The sequence below is a fragment of the Otolemur garnettii genome, unplaced genomic scaffold, assembly GCF_000181295.1.
Source record: "Otolemur garnettii isolate 467f Iridium unplaced genomic scaffold, OtoGar3 scaffold00157, whole genome shotgun sequence".
NCBI lineage: Eukaryota > Metazoa > Chordata > Mammalia > Primates > Galagidae > Otolemur > Otolemur garnettii.
Genome location: NW_003852552.1, coordinates 3178429 through 3198643, shown reverse-complemented (window position 1 = coordinate 3198643; position 20215 = coordinate 3178429). Strand labels below are relative to the sequence as shown.

Here is a 20215-nt window from a genome sequence, read left to right as displayed (position 1 = left end):
TTGAATGAGAAAAATGAAGTTTTGGATGATGCTAGAGAGTGGGGTGATTTGTGGTTCATACCCAATTCTGATAGCAGCATGTCTTCTGAGGAAAGGTGCAGATACCCCATGGAAGACAGGCAATTCCATTTGAAGATCTTTAATGGGACCCTGAGAAACAAAGTGACTGATGATGTAAACATTTTCTAACATGTATCCTGGAAGGTTTATGTCAATCCAAGTAAAAGCCTATGAATTATTCTAAGTTGCCTAGCATTTACCAGGAGCAAAATGAGAGTCTCTCAGCATTTCTTGAATGGCTGAGGGAGGTGGTGAGAAAACACACTCAGTTGGCACCAACTCATTAGAGGGCCAAATTATTTTAAAAGATAAATTTATCACTCAGGCAGCCCCAGACATTCAAAGAAAACTCCAGAAATTGCCTGTAGGTCCAAATCATAACATGGAGAATCTTCTTAATATGTTCACAGTGGTATTTATAATCAAGATCAAGAGAAAGAGGAGGAAAAAAAGAGAAGGAATAGAAAAAGAATGATAGTTCTAGTAATGGCACTCTGACAAATGGGTACCATTCAGGGGCAGAGGGAAGCCAGAGGAGCTAAGAACAAGTGCTTCCAATGTGATCAGACTGGTAACTTCAAGAGAGATTGCCCCTGGAATCACCACCAGCTAGGAAAGCCACCTGACCCCTGTCCAGAATGAGAGTATGACCACTGGAAGGCAGTCTGTCCTCAGAGGTGGAGGCGTCTTGGGACAGTGATTCCATCAGCCCCCAAACTGGACTGAAGGTGCCCAGGGAAGATTCTCATGGCTCCAGCTTGTGTCATTAACCCTCAAGAGCTCTGGGTCTGCCTCATAGTGGAAGGCCAGGAGACAGAATTTATTCTGGACATTGGAGCAACCTTTTCTGTACTTCTCTCTTGTATCCCTCAAATCTGTAATAATACAGGGGATGTCTAGAAAGCCAGTTACCAAATTCTTCTCTGAGCCTTAGGTCCAACTGGGGCATCTGGCAGTTCTCTCATGCCTTCTTAATCATGCCTAAAAGTCCTGATCCCCTTTTGGGGGGGGAAATACTAAATAGAGTGGAAACAACCATTTATATGCATATGGGACAAGAACCTATACTATGTCTTCCCTTATTAGAGACAGAAATTAACCCAGAAGTGTGGGCTACTGAAGGACAGGTCGGAAGACCAAGATATGTTCAACCATTCCAAATTAAGTTAAAAAACCCCACCATCTATCCTAGTCAAAACAGTATCCTCTAAAAGCAGAAGCTAATAAAGGACTAATACCCATAATACAGAATCTAAAGCAACAAAAATCACTAATACCTTGCAATAGTCCATGTAACACTCCTATTCTAGGAATGGCAAAGCCAAAGGGAACTTGGAGACTAGTACAAGACCTCTGCATTATAAATGAAGCAGTCATTCCTCTCGATCCTATAGTTCTCAATCCATATACTTTATTATCTCAAATCCCTGGAAAAGCTGCCTATTTCACAGTCCCAGACTTAAAAGATGCCTTTATCTGCATTCTTCTTCATGAGAATTCTTAATACCTTTTGCTTTTGAAGACCCCTCTGATTCTAACACCCAGCTCACATGGACTGTGTTACTCCAGGGATTTAGAGACAGCCCTCACTTGTTTTGACAAGCCTTAGCCCAAGACTTGACTCATTTTTCACATCCTACAACTTTGAGGCTTCTTAGGAATTACAGGCTTTTGCAGACTTTGGATTCCTGGACATAGTGAAATTGCTAAAATACTCTATTCTTTAATTTAAAATACTCAAAAAGAGGGCCTAGTGACTCTGTAATGGGAACCATAAGCAGATAAGGCATTCCAACAGTTAAAAAATGCTCTTTTACAAGCCCCTGATTTTAGTGTTCCTACTGGACAACAATTTAATCTGTATATTACAAAGTGGACTGGAATTGTCCTAGGAGTTTTAATATAACATCAGGGTTCAGTTTTAGAACCTGTAGCTTATTTTATTTTATTTATTTTATTTTGTTAAGTCATAGCTATGTACATTAATACTATCATGAGGTCCAGTGGGTTGTTTCTATATACAATTTGGAATATATTCATCCAATTGGTTAACATAGACTTCATGTCATTTTCTTAGTTGTTGTGTTAAGACATTTATATGCTACATATAGTATGATTCACATGTACCCTTATAGGATAAATCATAGGTGTTATCCCACCAATTAACCTCCCTCCACCCATTCTCCCCTCTCCCCTCCCCTCCCTTTCCCTTTTCCCCATATTCTTGGGATAAAACTGGGTTATAGTTTTCCTATGAAAGCTATAAATTAGTTTCATAATAGAGTTGAGAACGTTGGATACTTTTTCTTCCATTCTTGAGATATTTTGCTGAGAAGAATATTTTCCAGCTCCATCCATGTAAACATGAAGGAGGTAAAGTTTCCATCTTTTTTATGGCTGCATAGTATTCCATGATGTACATATACCACAATTTATTGATCCATTCATGGGTTGATGGGCACTTGGACTTCTTCCATGACCTAGCAATTATGAAGTGGGCTGCAATGAACACTCTGGTCCAAATATATTTATTGTAGTGTGATTTTTGGTCTTTTGGATATATACCTAGCAGAGGTATTATAGGATCAAATGACAGGTCTATTTTTAATCTCTAAGTGTTCTCCAGAAGACTTTCCAAAAGGGACATATTAATTTGCAATCCCACCAGCAGTGCAGAAATGTTCCATTTTCTCCACAACCACGCCAGCATCTGTGATTTTGGGATATAGGCTAATCTTACTGTTATTAGATGATATCTCAAAGTAGTTTTAATTTGCATTTCTTTGATGATTAAGGATGATGAACATTTTTTCACATATCTGTAGGCCATGTGCCTGTCTTCTTCAGAGAAGTTTCTCTTCAAGTCCCTTGCCCACCCTGAGATGGGATCACTTGTTATCTTCTTGCTAATATGTTTGAGTTCTCTGTGGATTCAGGTTATTAAACCTTTGTCAGAGACATAACCAGCAAATACCTTCTCCTATACTGAGGGCTGTCTGCTTGCTTTACTTACTGTGTTCTTCGCTGTGCAGAAACTTTTTAATTTAATGAGGTCCCAGTAGTGTATTTCTGATGTGGCTTCAATTGTCCGGGAGGGTCCTCCTCATAAAATATTCGCCCAGGCCAATTTCTTCAAGAGTTTTCCCTACACTTTCTTCTAGTATTTTTATAGTTTCATGTCTTAAATTTAAATCTTTAATCCAGTGAGAGTCTATCTTAGTTAGTGTTGAAAGGTGTGGGTCCAGTTTCAGTCTTCTGCAGGTCACCAACCACTTCGTCCAGCACCATTTGTTAAATAAGGAATCTTTTCCCCATTCAATGTTGTTAATTGCCTTGTCAAAGATCATATACTGGTAAGTAGTTGGGTTCATCTCTTGGTTCTCTATTCTGTTCCCTACGTCTACCTCTCTGTTTTTGTGTTAATACCATGCTGTTTTGATCACTATGGATTTATAGTGTAGTCTGATATCTGGTAGTGTGATTCCTCCTGCTTTATTTTTATTTCTGAGTAATGTCTTGCCTATTTGAGTTTTTTTCTGATTCCATATTAAAGAAAGTATTATTTTTTCAAGATCTTTAAAGTATGACAATGGAACTTTAATAGGGATTGCATTAAAATTACATATTGTTGTAGGTAGTATGGACATTTTAACTATGTTAATTTTTCTCAGCCATGAGCATGGTATGTTTTTCCATTTGTTAACATTTTCAGCTATTTCCTTTTTTAGAGTTTTATAGTTCTCTTTATAGAGATTTTTCACATCCTTTGTTAGGTAAAGTCCCAAATATTTCATCTTCTTTGGCACTACTATGAACGGAATAGAGTTCTTCACTATTTATTCAGCTTGGCTATTGTTGGTATATATAAAGGCTACTGACTTATTGGTGTTGATTTTGTAACCTGAGATGCTACTGTATTCCATGATCACTTCTAAAAAAATTTTTAGTAGAATCCCTCATGTTTTCCAGGTATACAATCATATCATCTGCTAAAAATGAAAGTTTGATCTCTTCTGATCCTATGTGGATACCTTTGATTGACGTTTCTTCCCTGATTGTGATGGCTAAAACTTCCATTACAATGTTAATGAGCAATGGAGACAATGATTAACCTTGCCTCGTTCCTGATCTGACTAGAAATGATTTCAACTTAGCTCCATTCAGTACAATATTGGCTATGGGTTTGCTGTAGATGGCCTCTATCAATTTGAGAAATGTCCCTTCTATGCCAATTTTCTTAAGTGTTCTGATTATAAATGGATGCTGGATATTATCAAAAGCTTTTTCTGCATCAATTGAGAGTATCATATGGTCTTTTTTTTTAATTTGTTTATGTGATGAATTACATTTATAGCTTTAAGCATGTTGAACCATCCTTGATATCCTGGGATAAAACCCACTTGATGTGTTGCTGGATTCTGTTTTTTAGGATCTTGTTGAATATTTTCACATCAATATTCATTAGTGATATTGGTCTATAATTTTTTTTCTTGTTGGGTCTTTTACTGGTTTGAGGATCAAAGTGATGTTTGTTTCATAGAATGTGTTGGGTACTATTCCTACTATTTCTATATTTTGGAAAAGGTTAAATAGTATAAGTACTAGTTCCTCTTTAACATTTGGTAGAATTCTGACGTGAAGCCATCTGGTCCTGGGATTTTCTTTTTTAGGAAGATTTTGTATAGTTGATGCTATTTCAGAACTTGATATAGGCCTGTTCCACATTTCCACTTGATTCTGACTTAGTCTTGGAAGGTGGCGTGCTTCCAAGTATTGGTTGATTTCCTTCAGATTTTCATATTTCTGGGAATAAAGTTTCTTGTAGTATTCATGAAGGATTTTTTCAATTTCTGAGGGGTCTGTTGTCATTTCTTTACCATTTCTGATTGATGAAATTAGAGATTTAACTCTTTTTTTCTTGGTTAGGTTGGCTAAAGGTTTATATATTTTATTGACTTTTTCAAAAAAAAAAACCCAACTTTCTGATTTATTGATCTGTTATATGATCCTTTTGTTTTCAATTTCATTTAATTCTGCTCTAATTTTGCTTATTTATTTTCTTCTGCTGGATTTGGGATTGGAATGGTCTTCCTTTTCCAGTTGCTTGAGGTGTCCCATTAAGTTGTTAACTTCTTCTCTTTCTTTTTTCTTGAGGAAGGCTTGCAGTGCTATAAATTTCCCTCTTAGAACTGCCTTTACAATATACCATGTGTTTGATAACTCGTATCTTTATTATTGTTTTGTTACAGAAATTTGGTAATTTCCTTCTTGATCTCGTCTCTGACTCACCTATCATTAAGCATAAAGTTTTTTAGCTTCCACGTTTTTGTATGGGTCTACAGATTCCTGATGTTACTGAGCTCAACTTTTATTCTATGGTGGTTGAGAAGATGCGAGGAATAATTTCTATTCTTTTAAATTTACTGAGGTTATACTTGTGACCTAAGATTCTGTTCTTTTAAATTTACTGAGGTTAGGCTTGTGACCTAAGATGTGGTCAATTTTGGAGTATTTCCCATGTGCTGATGAGAAAAATGTGTATTCAATTTTATTAGGATGAAATGTTCTATAGATGTCCGTTCAATCCAAACGCTGTATGGTTAATTTTAAATTCAAGATTTCTTTACTAAGCTTGTCATTGGAGGATTTATCCAACACTGTCAAAGGAGTATTAAAATCTTCGACTATGATGGAGCGAGGAGTAATCAAGTTGGTCATGCCTGTTAGAGTGTCTCTTATAAATTGAGGTGCATTCTGGTTGGGTACATAAATATTGATAATTGAATTTCATCATATTCAGTATTACCTTTAACAAATAAAAAGTGACCATCCTTATCCTTGCTCACTTTTGTTGGTTTAAAGCCTATTGTATCTGCAAATAAAATTGCAACTCCTGATTTTTTCTGCTTTCCATTTGCCTGCAATATAGATGAATATCCCTTTGCCCTGAGTCTATATTTGTCTTTTAAAGTAAGATGAGATTCTTCTATAAAATAGGTATCTGGCCTGAGTTTTTGTATCCAGTCAGCCAGCCTGTGCATCTTTAGAGGGCAATTTTAGCCATTCACATTGATTGACAATATTGATAAGCCTGGTATGATTTTGTGTATCGAGTTTTTTGAAAGTCCAATGAACAACTTTAATCCTTTTGCCACTGTGGAAATTGGAATTTGATCAAAATTTTCTGAGTGAGTTTATTTATGAGGTGGAGGATTGTGCTGATCATTATGGTGGACAGGTCTGAGACTATCCTGGAGGACTGGTTTAGTTATGGCAAATTTCTTCAACATGTGAATGTCATTAAAGTACTTAATTTCTCTGTCATAAATGAAACTCAGTTTAGCTGGATACAGGATTCTGGTTTGAAAGTTATTTTTTTTTAGGAGATTGAAGGTTGATGACCACCCTCTTCTAGCCTGAAACGTTCCAGCAAAGAGATCTACAGTCATTCTAATATTCTTCCCATTGTAAGTTAAGCTTTTCTTACGTCTAGCTGCTTTCAGAATTTTCTCTTTCATATTAACTTTAGTGAAGTTGATTATAATGTGCCTGGGGGATGTCTTTTTCTGGCTGAGTCATGCTGGGGTTCTGAAACTGTCTGCTATCTGAATTTCTGTATCTCTTGGCATGTCTGGAAAGTTCTCTTTCATAATTTCATGAAGAAGAGCCTCTGTGTTTTGGGAAGCAACTCTGTCACCTTCAAGGATTCCTATAAGGTAAATATTAGTTTTCTTCAAATTATCCTAGAGTTCTCTGAGAGAGTCATCCATTTTTGCTCTCCATTTCTCTTCATCTCTGAGTGTTTGGGCACATTCAAAAGCTTTGTCTTCAGTGTCATAGATTCTTTCTTCTGCCTGGTCCATTCTGTTACCAAGGGATTCTACACTATTTTTCAGATCTTTGAGGGCTGCAACCTCTTGCCTCAGTGTTTCATAGCCTTGGTCATTTTATCTTTGAAAACATTAAATTCTTGAGACAGATTTTTGAATAATTTGAAATTCTAATTCTCTCCTTTCCTCAATTCTGTTGATCTTATTTGCTATCCAGATTCTGAACTTGATTTCTGACATCTCAGCCATCTGTTTACGGAAGGGATCTTCAATTGCATCTGCCCCATCCTTCCTTAGGGGAGTCTGTCTACTCTGGTTATTCTAGTTACCAGAGTTTTTCCACTGATTCCTCCCCATGCTGAATTTGCACTGTTTGAAGACCATCCCTAAACTGTTCTACCAGTGGTTGCCACCAGAAATGATGTCAGCTTCTCTGGTTGTCCGGAGAGACAGTGCATATCTGCCTAGAAAAGCCTCAGGATTGTGAGCCTTATTATTCCCACTACTTCAGCTGCTGCTCTTCCCCTTGGGATATCACCATTCCAGTGTGGTTCCCTCTCAACTGACCGTCCTTTTGCAGTTCTTGGGATGCCGGACCTGTAATGCTGAACATGAAGCTCGATCCATACTTGGTGCCCACTGGGGAGCCCCGGGGGAGCAGGAGGTCAACCAGCAGGCAGCCATGTGAGGGGGTGCACTGGCTGGCTGGATCAGTCCTGGGTACATGGCTCCAAGGAGCCCCCATGGGGTGGGAGACCAACCGGCAGGCAGCCGCATTAGGGGACACACTGGGTTGCTGGATCAGTCTGTGTTTGTGTGGCTCAAGAAGTTTCCTGGCTGCAAGGCCAAGACAGGGACTTGGTCCACAGGGCTGGGGGGATGCTGCTCTTGGGTCTCCTCTCACTATCTCTGCAGGCAATGAGGGAAGGGTGGACTGGAAATTCAAAATGGCTGTGAGAGTGTTAGTTCTGTTTTTCTGCCTGGGAGAGGGTGTTCAGTGTCTCAGCAGGGTCCCTCCAGGAGAGTAGACCCCACTGTCTGTAGCTCTCACCCGTGGGATGAGATAATAGGTCCTCAGTTTATTGCTCACCTGTAGGACACTTACAGGAGCAGGCAAAGAGAAAAAAAAGAAAAAGCACAACTTTCTTGGGGATGAAGACTTTTCCTTTGGGATGTATTATGTACCTGTAGATTGCTTTCTAGGAGTAGCAGCTTGTCTCAGCAGTGATATCCTGCAGATATCACTCTTCTCTCTCAGCTGGGCTCCTAGTCATCAACTTCATTAGGTGTTTTCTGGACTTGATCCTTCTCTCTGGTCAGGAGCTTCTGTCGGAGGCTAGTACCTGTCGGCCATCTTGCCCCTCCCTCCCCTGTAGCTTATTTTAGTAAAGAAATACTATCATCTAGCTTTCCAAGGTATACAAAAACAAGGTAAAGATATAGGTGAAGATTGGCAAATAGATTTCACTCATCTCCCTAAGGTACATGGTATACTATATTTCCTGGTATTTGTGGATACTTTTACAAATTCCCTAACAGCAGTTCAAGTTTCTACTCAGAGCAGAAGAGTTGATACAGGGCAGGTGGCCCAGCCAGCTCAACCTAGCTGAGGGGAGGACCTCCTGCCTTCACTCTGGTGGTGTTAGTGCAGTGGCAGCCAGCAGAGGAAAAAGCAGGTTGGAGGGTAGAAAGGGGGGCACTCTGCAGGAAGCTCCAGTAGCCACAGGGGCCAGACAACTACTCGAGAGACACCAGCGCTTTACTGTCTCCTTCCCCTTGCACTTGTGGCTGAAAAGGGAACATCCCAATTTCATAGACCTGTTAATTTTCATGTATGTTTCCTATGCATGGTCAATTTTATGTAGGTTTCCTAGGCCTGGGAACAAAAGGGATTGCATCCAATCGTTTGTTAACAAGTGTTGGAAAAATGTAATTACAGAGGACCCATTTGACTCTATATCCCCCTGGACAAAGAACCCAGGCAGAGAGAGAGAGTTTTTCTCTCTCTCTGACAGGAGCTTTGGTGTTTCTGTTTCTCTGTATTCTTTTCTGTAAAATAAATCCTGTCTTACCACTGATCTGTGGGCCATGTATTCATTCTTTGAATCACCAAGACCAAAAACTTACTAAACATGAAATTCTGCTCTCAGTATTATAATTGGGAAAAGTATATTTATAATAAAATTTTCATAGTAAATTGTTATCACACATTCTTTTCTTCAGCACAAGGAATGAGTTTGTATAAACTATGAGGAAGTTATCTCCTAAATCATATTTTTTGGAAAACACTTTGCATGACTGTATTTCTTAAATGTATAAGTAGTACAGAGAAAATTTTCTGTTTCCCATGCTTACAGATGAAGTTGAAGCAGTGCAACTTCATAGAAAATATTTGGAATCAGGAAAAAAAATGTGGTTTTAGTTCTAGTTCTTTCCCCAAATCTTATCATTGGTAAATCACTGTTTTGGACTTGATTCCTCCTCTGTAACTAGGTCACCTTCAGGCTTCTTCCAAGCTCAAACATACTGTAGGATAAGGACACATTTACCAATTTTACAAATAGGTTGGACATAAGTGCATGGCTAAATCTGGGAGGTTTCATTTTGTCATGTTTCTCTCATGGACATACTTGGGTGAGAACCAGAATTCTGGGGTGTCCTAATTGAGCAATGAAGCACATAATAATTCATCTAAAATGTGGTAGTAAGAAGATATCCACAGGTGATCAGTTTGCTTTTGTAACATTTCCTCACTCCAATTTAAAAAGTGTTTATTATGTTAAATAAAATGTGTAAAGAATTTGGCAAAATTAGTAAAATCACTCAAGCAAAAACATTAGGAAGAGATCCAAGGATGAAAGACATCCCTATGTCTTAACACCACCCATGAATTGTTTTCCCTATGTAAAAGGGTTTTACAACAATACTAATTAGTATATTCAATTTGAATAAATAGTCAAACATCCATGTTATATAGTGCAAATTACTCTGTGTGCAACACTGCGATTGCATATCCAGAGCTGGTATTTGTTGATTGGAACAAGAAATACAAATCTAAAAATATTTTGTCTCCATTAAATGAGATGGAGTACATGTAACACTCTTTGAACCTTAAATGATTGTCTTTTGTAATTAATGATAATCATGCACAGCAATAAATAGCTCTATTACTTTCTGAGTATCCTTACAAATAGCCATGTCTAGATGACAAAATCTAAGTATCTCCAACTGCTAAAAACCACTGGAGATAATTCGTGGCTGTGCACCTTAATAAACAAATCATCTCTGACAATTTTGTTCTATCTTGTAATACGTATTGTTTTTGCTATTTTCAACCCTTTAGGAATATTTTATGATGATCAGCAATCCAGAGGTGGAATTTTTTATTATTATGGCAGAAACCAGTCCAGAAATTTTTGCTAATTTTATTTCAGAAATATTTCCAGAAAATAAGACTGACACTTTTGTCCTATTTCTCTTAAACAGTGGAAAAATTCAAAATAATGCTGTCTCCCTGTTTTATTAGTGAAATAAGCCTGCATTATACCTACTGCTCATATTTATATTTCAACAGTGAGGAAAGAGCTTAAATACATTCTTTTATGCTAAAGTTGGACAAGTCACATAACCTTTCTGAGTTTCTGTAGCTGAGTTTGTAAATTGGAGAACAACAATAATAACAATAATAATACCTCATTGGCATATTGTGATGGTTATTGACAAAAATGCTTTGTTTGACCAAACTTTAGTAAATCTGTGTATTTACCTATTAAATCAAATATTAGCATAGATTCCTGCTAAGTCAGCTTAGTAGAACTCCTCCACCCTCAGTATCTGATCACTTTAATATCTGTTCTAGATCCTCTTACTACACCATTCCACAGGTGTTATCTGATCACTCTGGCCAGTATTTAGAAAGTTAATTTTGTTTGGCCAAAATCCCCCTAACCCCTGATTAGTAATTTTCCTTTTAGTAGATTTCCATCCACTGACTAATATCCTGCTTCTTGACTATAAATTCCCACTTGCCCATGGTGTATTCAGTGTTAGTATCAATCTCTGTTCCCCTATGGCAAGACCTCATAAAAGTGGTCATTATACCTAAGCTATGGTCCTAAATAATGTCTTCCCTATCATGCTTTAACTAGTACCAATGGATATTTTTTTCTTTAGCATTATATCAGTGAATATCATAAACTATCTTCCACAGACTATGAATTAAAAATACAGAGCTTGTTAATAGTAAGTTTGCAATGATATCCAAATTATATATCTTTTCCAACTAATGAAGATACTTTTACAAATATATTTATTCATTTTCTCTCCCTCATATTTCTTCTCTATCAGGGCTATGGTCATATCAAATACTAATTTTTTTTCTTAATAAAGCCACACAAAATATTGATTATTTGCTAAGTCATTGAATGTATACTATTGCAAGCATTACAAGAAACATTTCTTACAAGAAACATTAAGGTATCACTGAAGACTATTGATTTGTACACATAATATTATACTTTTACATGTATTTTGTTCAAATAGATCCTATCTTCCATACCTAATCAATAACAAAATTCAATAAATATTTATTTTTCCTTTTATTTTCATTCTGAATATAACACAATTTTCCTAGACAAATGCCTTCTAGCACAACGTCTGGACTAGACAATCTATTCAGTGGAGATAACCTTATATATTAAATGAGAGAAACAGTGTTTGTTCTTTTTTCCCTTTCAATTCTTTGTGAAACTTTCACATATATAGGTATGACAGCTGGCATGCATGCTAACAGTTGCAAATATTTGTGTTCTCAAGCTTCATTCCATAGTTTTTACACTTTTCACAAATCCCCACATTTTAATATTATGGAATCCCTTTAAGAATAGACTCATCTCAAGTCTGCATATATGCAGTTGGAATAATGTGCTATCTACTGAGACCAATATATGTAGTGAAATGTTCATATAAACTGTTCTCAGTGTTGCTGGGGAAATATATATGATACACTATTTAATCATAAATTTGCCATTGCTTATGATGATATTTTTTAGTGTTTCTCTACAACTATTAGAAAGTTAAACCCAAGACATTAGACAATTGTACAGGGAATCTGATGAAGATTTTTTCTCTATTACAACGAAATATTTGAAATATGACTCCTGAATCAAGATTTTAAACATGATTTTTCTCTTACTCCTAAATGGACATTTATCAAATGATTATTAAGATGACTTAAGAACAAGAAGAAAAATGATGAATCCCTCATGAAGAAAGATTGAATTTTTTCCTTCTTCTAATGAAGTAACATTCGTCACTTCACCCTTTCTCTTTTACACTCCCATTTCCTGTTCAATTGATGGATCTGAATTTGGAATTTGTGCTTAGTCATGCTATCTATCAAATAAGATGAATGAAATCAATACTCCTACAAGGAAAATGAGTTAACTAATATTTACATTTATTTTCTTCCTTTCTTTCTTTTCTGACTGCAGTCTGTTACCATACTACATACCTTTTAATTGACTCTACAGTGATCTCTGCTTAACAATGAATCAATTAAATTTTTAGCCACTTTTTCCTTTACACAATTGAAATACCTTACTAATGTTAATGCTGTAACACAAAGAGAAAAACTAACATAAGGAACTTTGAAGAGGAATGATAGGGACAATATTAGTGACTTATTGAAAACAAATTAGAACAGACAGACTGGAGTTTTAACAAATGATTGTAGGCAATAAAGAATATGTGATTGAACCTTTAAAGGTGATGCCACTGTTTCCTAAATAAATTCTTATTATGATAATTTATTTTCCTGACATTACAATTGGTTTTTGTGGCTGCAAATTGATATATCTTTGTAAGTTTGTTTCCATTGACTTTTTTTAAAATTAAAATATAAATGCCTTTGTATGCTTTTTGGGTTAAACTTGTACTATTTAATATAAAAGTGGCATCAACTTTTAAAATTTCTTTTTTTTCCGAATGTCATTTCATTGCAAGAGTGGAATTAATTACCAAATTGAATCATAACATGGCAAACTTTAGTTAGGCAGCACATTTTAACAAAAGAAAATCTCTTATTCAAAAGTAATTATGTAACAACTCAAAATGCAGAATAGGAAGGGTGAGAACACATCTAACTGGCCAATGGTTTGGTTCTTTCACTATATAAAAAGTCACATTTTTCAATTTTAGGAAAGGTAAACTGTAACTTCAGTAGAGACAGAAATATGGAAAGATTTTGTCACACTGACTAGTTTCCTTTAATTAACTATTTCTAGTTGCCTTGTTTGGGAAAGTTATATTTACAGAATTGTCTTTGATTTAGCTTTCTTTGGGAGCAGCTTTAGATCAGCAACACACTTGGCAATTGTCTCATTTTCTTGCTGTGCAGAGATGTGCTGCACCATGTGCTTCTCCACCCAGTTTATCATGTGCTCTTGTACCTTTCCACGCGTCATATTTTGCACAGATATGTGATAGTCCAGGCAAGATTCTTTATCTCCTTATATACTCTATGTAGCCATTCTGGTAATAAACTCCAAGGCCATAGCAATGTTATTGCTCTGGACATCAAAGAGGTAATGCCTCTTCTGAACCAGGGCCTGCTGTGACTTCTCCATATGACTGGCATCCTGGATTTGTTTGATGGAAGCTTGATTTACCCCTTCGAGCTGGCAAGTTTTTGCTTATTGGGTTTATCAGCAAATTCTCCAACATTTTTTTAATTATATAGACAAATAACCCTGCTATTGATATGGTAGGGAAGGTCTCTAGGGTAATTACATATATTTCTTTGGGTAGCGAATACAAGATAACCTAGTTTCATGCACATAGGGTCCTGTTATACCAGTTTTAGGATACTAGTTTTAGCATTCATGTCAAATTTTAAAATTTCTTACACGCCTAATACTTGAAGATGACTTCAGTACTTAAAGGAAAAATGAGCCCATTGGGTTCTTTAATTGAATTTAATATCTCTAAAATTATAATTACTGATATTAAAATCTTTTACAGAGACAGAGATAAACACATTATTAATCCATACTCAACTAATAAGTGCAAATTAACATGAATAATGATTTTATATTATATAACTTTTTGAATACTAAAATTAAGATTTCAAATTATTCTATTCTTTAATCTTAAAAGGCTTTAATCAATCTTTTTTCAGTAATTCGTATTATTTAGGATATGGAACTGACCCTAATGTGTTATTGGAAAATATTTATTTTCTCTTACATGTACTTAATTATGGGGTAAAATGCCACAAAAAAAGTGCCTCAATGATTTTGACAGGGAGGGAGAATTTTGATGGAGCAACATATTAAATAATAGTTTTAAAGCTCCAACTGTTAGGTTGGGCAGTTAGTTAGACATGAGCAGGATGGATGGTAGATGCTATTTTGGACTGGCTTGAGTCAGGCTGGCCTGAATTGTCATGGGAATGGAACTGAGACTCTGCAGGTGTGGGATCTTTCAAGTAGGTTGCCTTGATGATAGAAGCTAATCAATGTCCCAGGGAATTCATGACACGGACAGGCAGGTGTGGTCACACTGACTTGGGTTGTTTGTGGAAGAGCATCTAAGAGGATCTGATTAGGACCCTAGGGAGGAGGCTCCTACGAAAGAACAGATGATGTGTCAAGGGTGTCCGCAACAACTGACCAGCTATTTGGTCTATAATAGAGAGTGTCCAATGACTGACTAATGAGAAAGAGGTAGAGAAACCACAAAGTGGAAATATGATCAAGGCCTCAATACAGGGTCTTTGGAGCATAAGAACAGTTAAGGTAACAGTGTCCCTAAATGAACTGCTCTCATTAACACAGTAAAAATCACACCCACCAGTGCCATGACAATTTACAAATACCATGGCAACTCCAGAAATTGCCTTGCAAGGATAGAAATTGGGGGATTCCCAATTCCAGAAGTTTTCCATCCTTTTCCAAGAAAATACATGAATATTCCACACCCTACTGTACATAAAATTAGGGAGTCAGACTAAAAGGAGAAATCTTGTCAAACTTACTGTCTCCTGCACTGAAGGGGGCTGACACACTCCTTTGGAATGTATTGTGCTTAATCATTAACAAAACTTTGACATTTTGCCTGCTTACATGTGCTTGCTCTACTTGTTTATTCCACCTACTTGGTGCCAGTAACCATTCTTCAGTACTGGGAACCAAGAACCTAGGAACCTGGAGACATCACTTCTGGTTCCTCAATTTAACCTTGAGATTTCATTTCAACAATGGGGTAGGGCAATAGGACTTGATCTCCCAGTGGACAGAGAAACTGTGGAATGCACAGGAGTTGTATTTTCCCCCTTCCACTCCAACAATGGATATAGGAGAGGGAAACCAGAGGTTTGGAAAATTCAAGGAAAACAAAGGAAGTGGCTCTAGAGTTATAAAAATGAGTTTACTTAACCTGTAACAGAAAGAGTGTTACCTGAGGCTCAGCCATCCTGCTGTCATGAAGTCAAATTAGTTCGGAGGCTGAAGTCTATCTTTCAGACTAAAGTAGCTCTAAAGGGTTTGCAAGTGTGGAAGATGCTGGCACATGGGGTTTGCTGCCAGTTCTGGCTGTGAGCTTCACTCCCTGGGGCACTTTTCTCCAGAGATCCAGCTAGCTACAAAGGAAGAAGGGTATAGGCCCTAGATCAGAGTGTTTTCTTATCAACCTGTGTTACTCTTTAGGGCAACTCTGCCTCTAAAAACTTTCTACCATAGTGCTAGCCACCATTTGAAAATATTCTTTCTGCTCTTGTATTCTGCTTCTGGCACTGCCTCTATTCTTTCTTTTCTCTGATCTCTTTCCAATTATCAAGAGACCTTGTAGGTTTGGTTTGAAATTCTACTCAGGGAATTTTGAGGCTTCTTTACAAGTTTTTGGAGTTTATGTCAAGTATTAGGGGCTGAGTGGGAAATGAAGTGCACTGCCAGGATAGATTGTTACTCTGTAGTGCCAGGATCTAAATTGGGAAGTAAAGAGTCAAAAGAGACACCTTATCTTAAAAGTGAAAACAGCAAGAGCAGGCAGAGTGTAGATCAGAAAGTCCAGTAAGTTTAAAGAAAACTGGAGCTCTTACAGGAGTTTCATCATTTTATCTTATGGGAGTTGTAAATCTTTCACGCAGTAAATAAGAGCTTGTCCCAGAACCTACGAATTACTCCTGGCCGCCTTGCCAAAATGTTAGGTGTGAGGAAGGAGATATCAGAAGTGAGGTTCCCAAGTTTTTGGTTCACAGTACTGAAGAATGGTTACTGGAACCAAGTAGATGGAACAAAAAAGTAGAGCAAGAAGGTGCAATCAGGGATATGTTACCTCAACTGTGCTCATGCTCCAAAGACCCTCTATTGAGATCTTGATCATATTTCCAATTTGTGGTTTCTCTACCTCTTTCTCATTAGTCAGTCTTTGGAGACTGTTTATTGTAGACCAAATATCTGGTCAGTCATTGGGGACTCCCTTGACACATCATCTGTTCTTTCTTAGGAGCCTCCTCCCTAGGGTCCTAATCAGATCCTCTTAGATCCTCTTCCACAAAGAACCCAAGTCAGTATGACCACATCTGCCTACCTATTTCAGGAAGTCCCTGAGATATTTATTAGCTTCTATCTCAAGGAAACCCACCTGAAAGGTCCCATAACTACAGGGTCTCAATTAGTCCCATTCCCATGACAACTCAGGCCAGCCTAACTCAAGCCAGTCCAAAATAGCATCCACCATCCTTCCTGCTCATGTTTAACTTCCTAACCTAATAGCAGCACTAAGACAAGGTCACCCTTATTCTTCCCAGGTGAGGCAATCACTCAAGGCAGCACCAAGGCAAAGCACCCACTTTGTCCCTTAGGAGAGTCTCCAAGGTCCCTTGCTATCTACCTAACAGCTTGTTACATTCACCCTCCAGTGCTTAATTCTCCATTTCCTACTGATCTCCCTCCCATTGTGTCTGTAGGTTCCTGGGAGTCTTCCCCCCACCCTCCATCTGATGTTAATTTAAGCTAACAAAGCTTCTGATGTTAATTTAAGACTTCTGGTCTAAATTAGTGAGGCTAGCTAGCAAAAGTGAGGTCTGAGAGAACAGAGGCCTTCTCAAGGAGGCCCCAAAAACATACTTGCAAGGTCCTTGCCCTGGTGATTCAGCTCTTACGAATCTGTAGAAGCTTAACTTCCTGGGACCTGGAATGCTTGCTTCTGCTTCTGTAAAAGCCCCCATTTCTGTAAAAGCCTGAGCCTGCCTTCTCCAGCTCAATTCAGACTGACCAATGAGAAGTGTACCTATGGACAAGGAGCCCTTGGCTGAAGGGAAAAGACAGAGCCAGTCAGGGAGAGCAGCCATTTTGGACTCTAGTCTTCCATGGCTCCACCAGCTGGAATAAATCCCTTCCTTTCTCTTTTAAATACAATGTTCAGGCTCAGTGCCTGTAACTAAGCGGTTAGGGTGCCAGCCACATACACCAGGACTGGTGGGTTCAAACCTGGTCCAGGCCTGCTAAACAATAATGACAACTACAACAAAAAAACACTCAGGCATTGTGGTGGATGCCTGTAGTCCCAGCTGCTTGAAAGGCTGAAGCAAGAGAATTGCTTGGGCCCAAGACTTTGAGATTGCTGTGAGCTGTGATGCTATAGCACTCTACTGAGGGCGCCATAGTGAGACACTCTCTCCAAATAATAATAATGACAATAATACAGTGTTCAGATGTTCTTTCTCTCCATTGGGTCTCACCTTCCTGCAACACAAGTACTTTACCAAGTGCCCTTGAGGATGAAGATGGTATCCACCTTTTAGCAATGCTTCTTAAGTTCTTTAAAACTATAAAACATTTTGAGGTACAGAAGTGTCACTGTCCTACATTTAAGCCTCAGGACTCTGGTATCAGACTTACCAGGGTGTATTCCAAACAAAAATGGAGAAAATGCATTTCTCCAGCTTTCTGGTATTTTCAGGCTGGCATTCACCCAGATCTCTCAGATCATGAAAAGAGTTACTTCTAATTCTGTCTGTATGCTTCCAATCATGGAAATAAAGGAAATTTTTGAATCCCTTCCAGGGAAATTCTGGGCACCTAGATAGACTTTAAAAATGAGTGGGCAACCTGATGAGCAAAAAGATAATAATAACAATAGCCCTACAAGCAAGCCAGAGTCATGAGGCATTTTATTTCTCTAAGGAAACTAACAGATGATATCCTAACCTAGGTTCTTTTTTTTCCTTTTCATTAATAAGTGTGTATATTTTAAAAAAATTAATTCAAAATGCTGTGGGGGTACAAATGTTTTTGGTTACTTGTACTGGTTCTATTATGTTTAACTCAGGTTATAAGTGTGCCCATCACTCAGATAGTATCTATTGCACTTGTTAGATAGGTTTTTGCCTATCACTTTCTCCCCTCTACCCTTGATTGATTTCCACTGAGTTTTCCTTCCCTCTGTGCACACGTGTGTTCATTCATTAGTTCCAATTTAATAGTAAGTATATGTGGTGGTTTTTCTTCCATGCTTCAGATAATTCAGTTAGGAAATGGTCTTCACTTCTATGCAAATTGTCACAAAAGGCCATAATTCATCCTTCTTCATAGCTAAGTAATGTAATCAATCTCTGTTTATTTTTGTTAACATATTTTCCTGAGTTGTTTTTTTAGGAGCCCCCACCTGATGGAAAACACAGATAAGGAAGAACTGAGGAATTGAACTCTGACCACTGTTCTTTGTTCTAAATTTCTGTGTAAGAAGTCTAGAGAGAGTCACACCCACCTTAATATTCCTTTCCACCAATTCAAGGATCTCTTGAATCCATCTAAGACCCATAGGCCCATCCCTTTCTAGATATCCTGCCTTTTTGGTTCAGGCCTATACAGAACCACCATGTATTGATTTACAATTTTGCTTTCCTGAAATGTACTCCTGCCTTTAATAAACCCTTGCTTGTAAGCCATTGAAGAATTCAGGTTGTAAGTGTTAGTTATCTGTTCTCCTTACAAGGTACCATTCAATAAAAATGCCTCTCTCACTACAACTCGTAGCTCAGTGTCTGTCTTTTCTGCACCGGGTGTGCAGATCCCAGTTTTATTTTGTCATAGTCACCTTATTAGATTGGCTTTATATCTCTATAGCATGCAATTTAATATTCTTTATAATCTTCTGTTTGTTAGAATTATTTCAAATATTCTCTTTTGTAAATTTAGAGATATTAAATCTTAGAAGTGACCTAGAGTATCCAACTTCCAATGATCTAGGACATGTATCTTACAAATCACTAGAAGGTCACACTTTTCAGCCCTATGTAACTTTAAGGGCTCCCTGTTTTAGAATCTCCCAGTCATCTATGTGTCTATGAATGTATCATGAAGAATAGTTGAGAAAATTATTGTGGTGCATATATTGTCTTCTAATTGACTAAAATAGTACTTCTTCAAACCAATACCAGTGTATCTTATGTCTGTTCTCTGTATTTGTATATGTATACTTTTAAAACCTTCCCACATTTATGTAACTTAGATAAACGTGTCAATTTTAAATAATCTTTTACTTTATTTTACAAACATCAGAATCATATGATTAAAGCAGAGATATTTTCTCCATTTTACAAATGAAGAACTAATGTCAAGGTAGAACGTTTTGCCTAAGGACAGAGAAGCATCTGTTGTAGAGGATGAATGTACACTAAAACACCATTACTCTATACAGCCCACCTTGTCTTTGTCACTCCATAAATCAGACTGTATTTTGTAAATCATACTGTAATAAAAATAATTTTTATAAATTATTTTTCTCTTAAAATAACAACTTTCATTCACTTTAATATTTGTGTCAAAGTATCACTATCTTATGGCACTATTCAGTACTACAGGCATTATCTCTTAATTAAATGCCAGTTATATTTCTGCACCATTTTTACGTACTGTGTTTTATTACATAATTAGATTTTATTTTTATATTCATGATTGCTGATAAGTGCTGAACTTTTTTAGGTGAAAGTAGAATTTAGTCATTAAAAATGGATAAAATCTTGAAGGCAAAATGTTAAGTAATTATTTCATTTTCAGTTTTTAGGTAGATAACAGGGATCCAATTAAATGGTATATTACCTCTTGCAACTTGGAAATAGATCCTGTGATAATGTGATAGATAGATAGATAGATCCTGTGAATACCTATTATGGTATAAATAAAGAACTAGGAGGCATGCTTGTGTATAATACCAAATTAGAAAAGAACAGAATCTTCATTTTTTATTATTTATAGAACTTAAAGATAACTTTTAAAAAAGTTTTATAAAATGAATCATTCATAAAAAAAGATATCCATAAG

The 20215-nt window shown here is 37.0% G+C and overlaps 1 pseudogene; it reads right to left on the bottom strand.

Annotated features, from left to right (window-relative positions):
• Positions 1-13198: 13198 nt before the first annotated feature.
• LOC100948460 lies at positions 13199-15362 on the bottom strand (annotated as a pseudogene).
• Positions 15363-20215: the final 4853 nt, after the last annotated feature.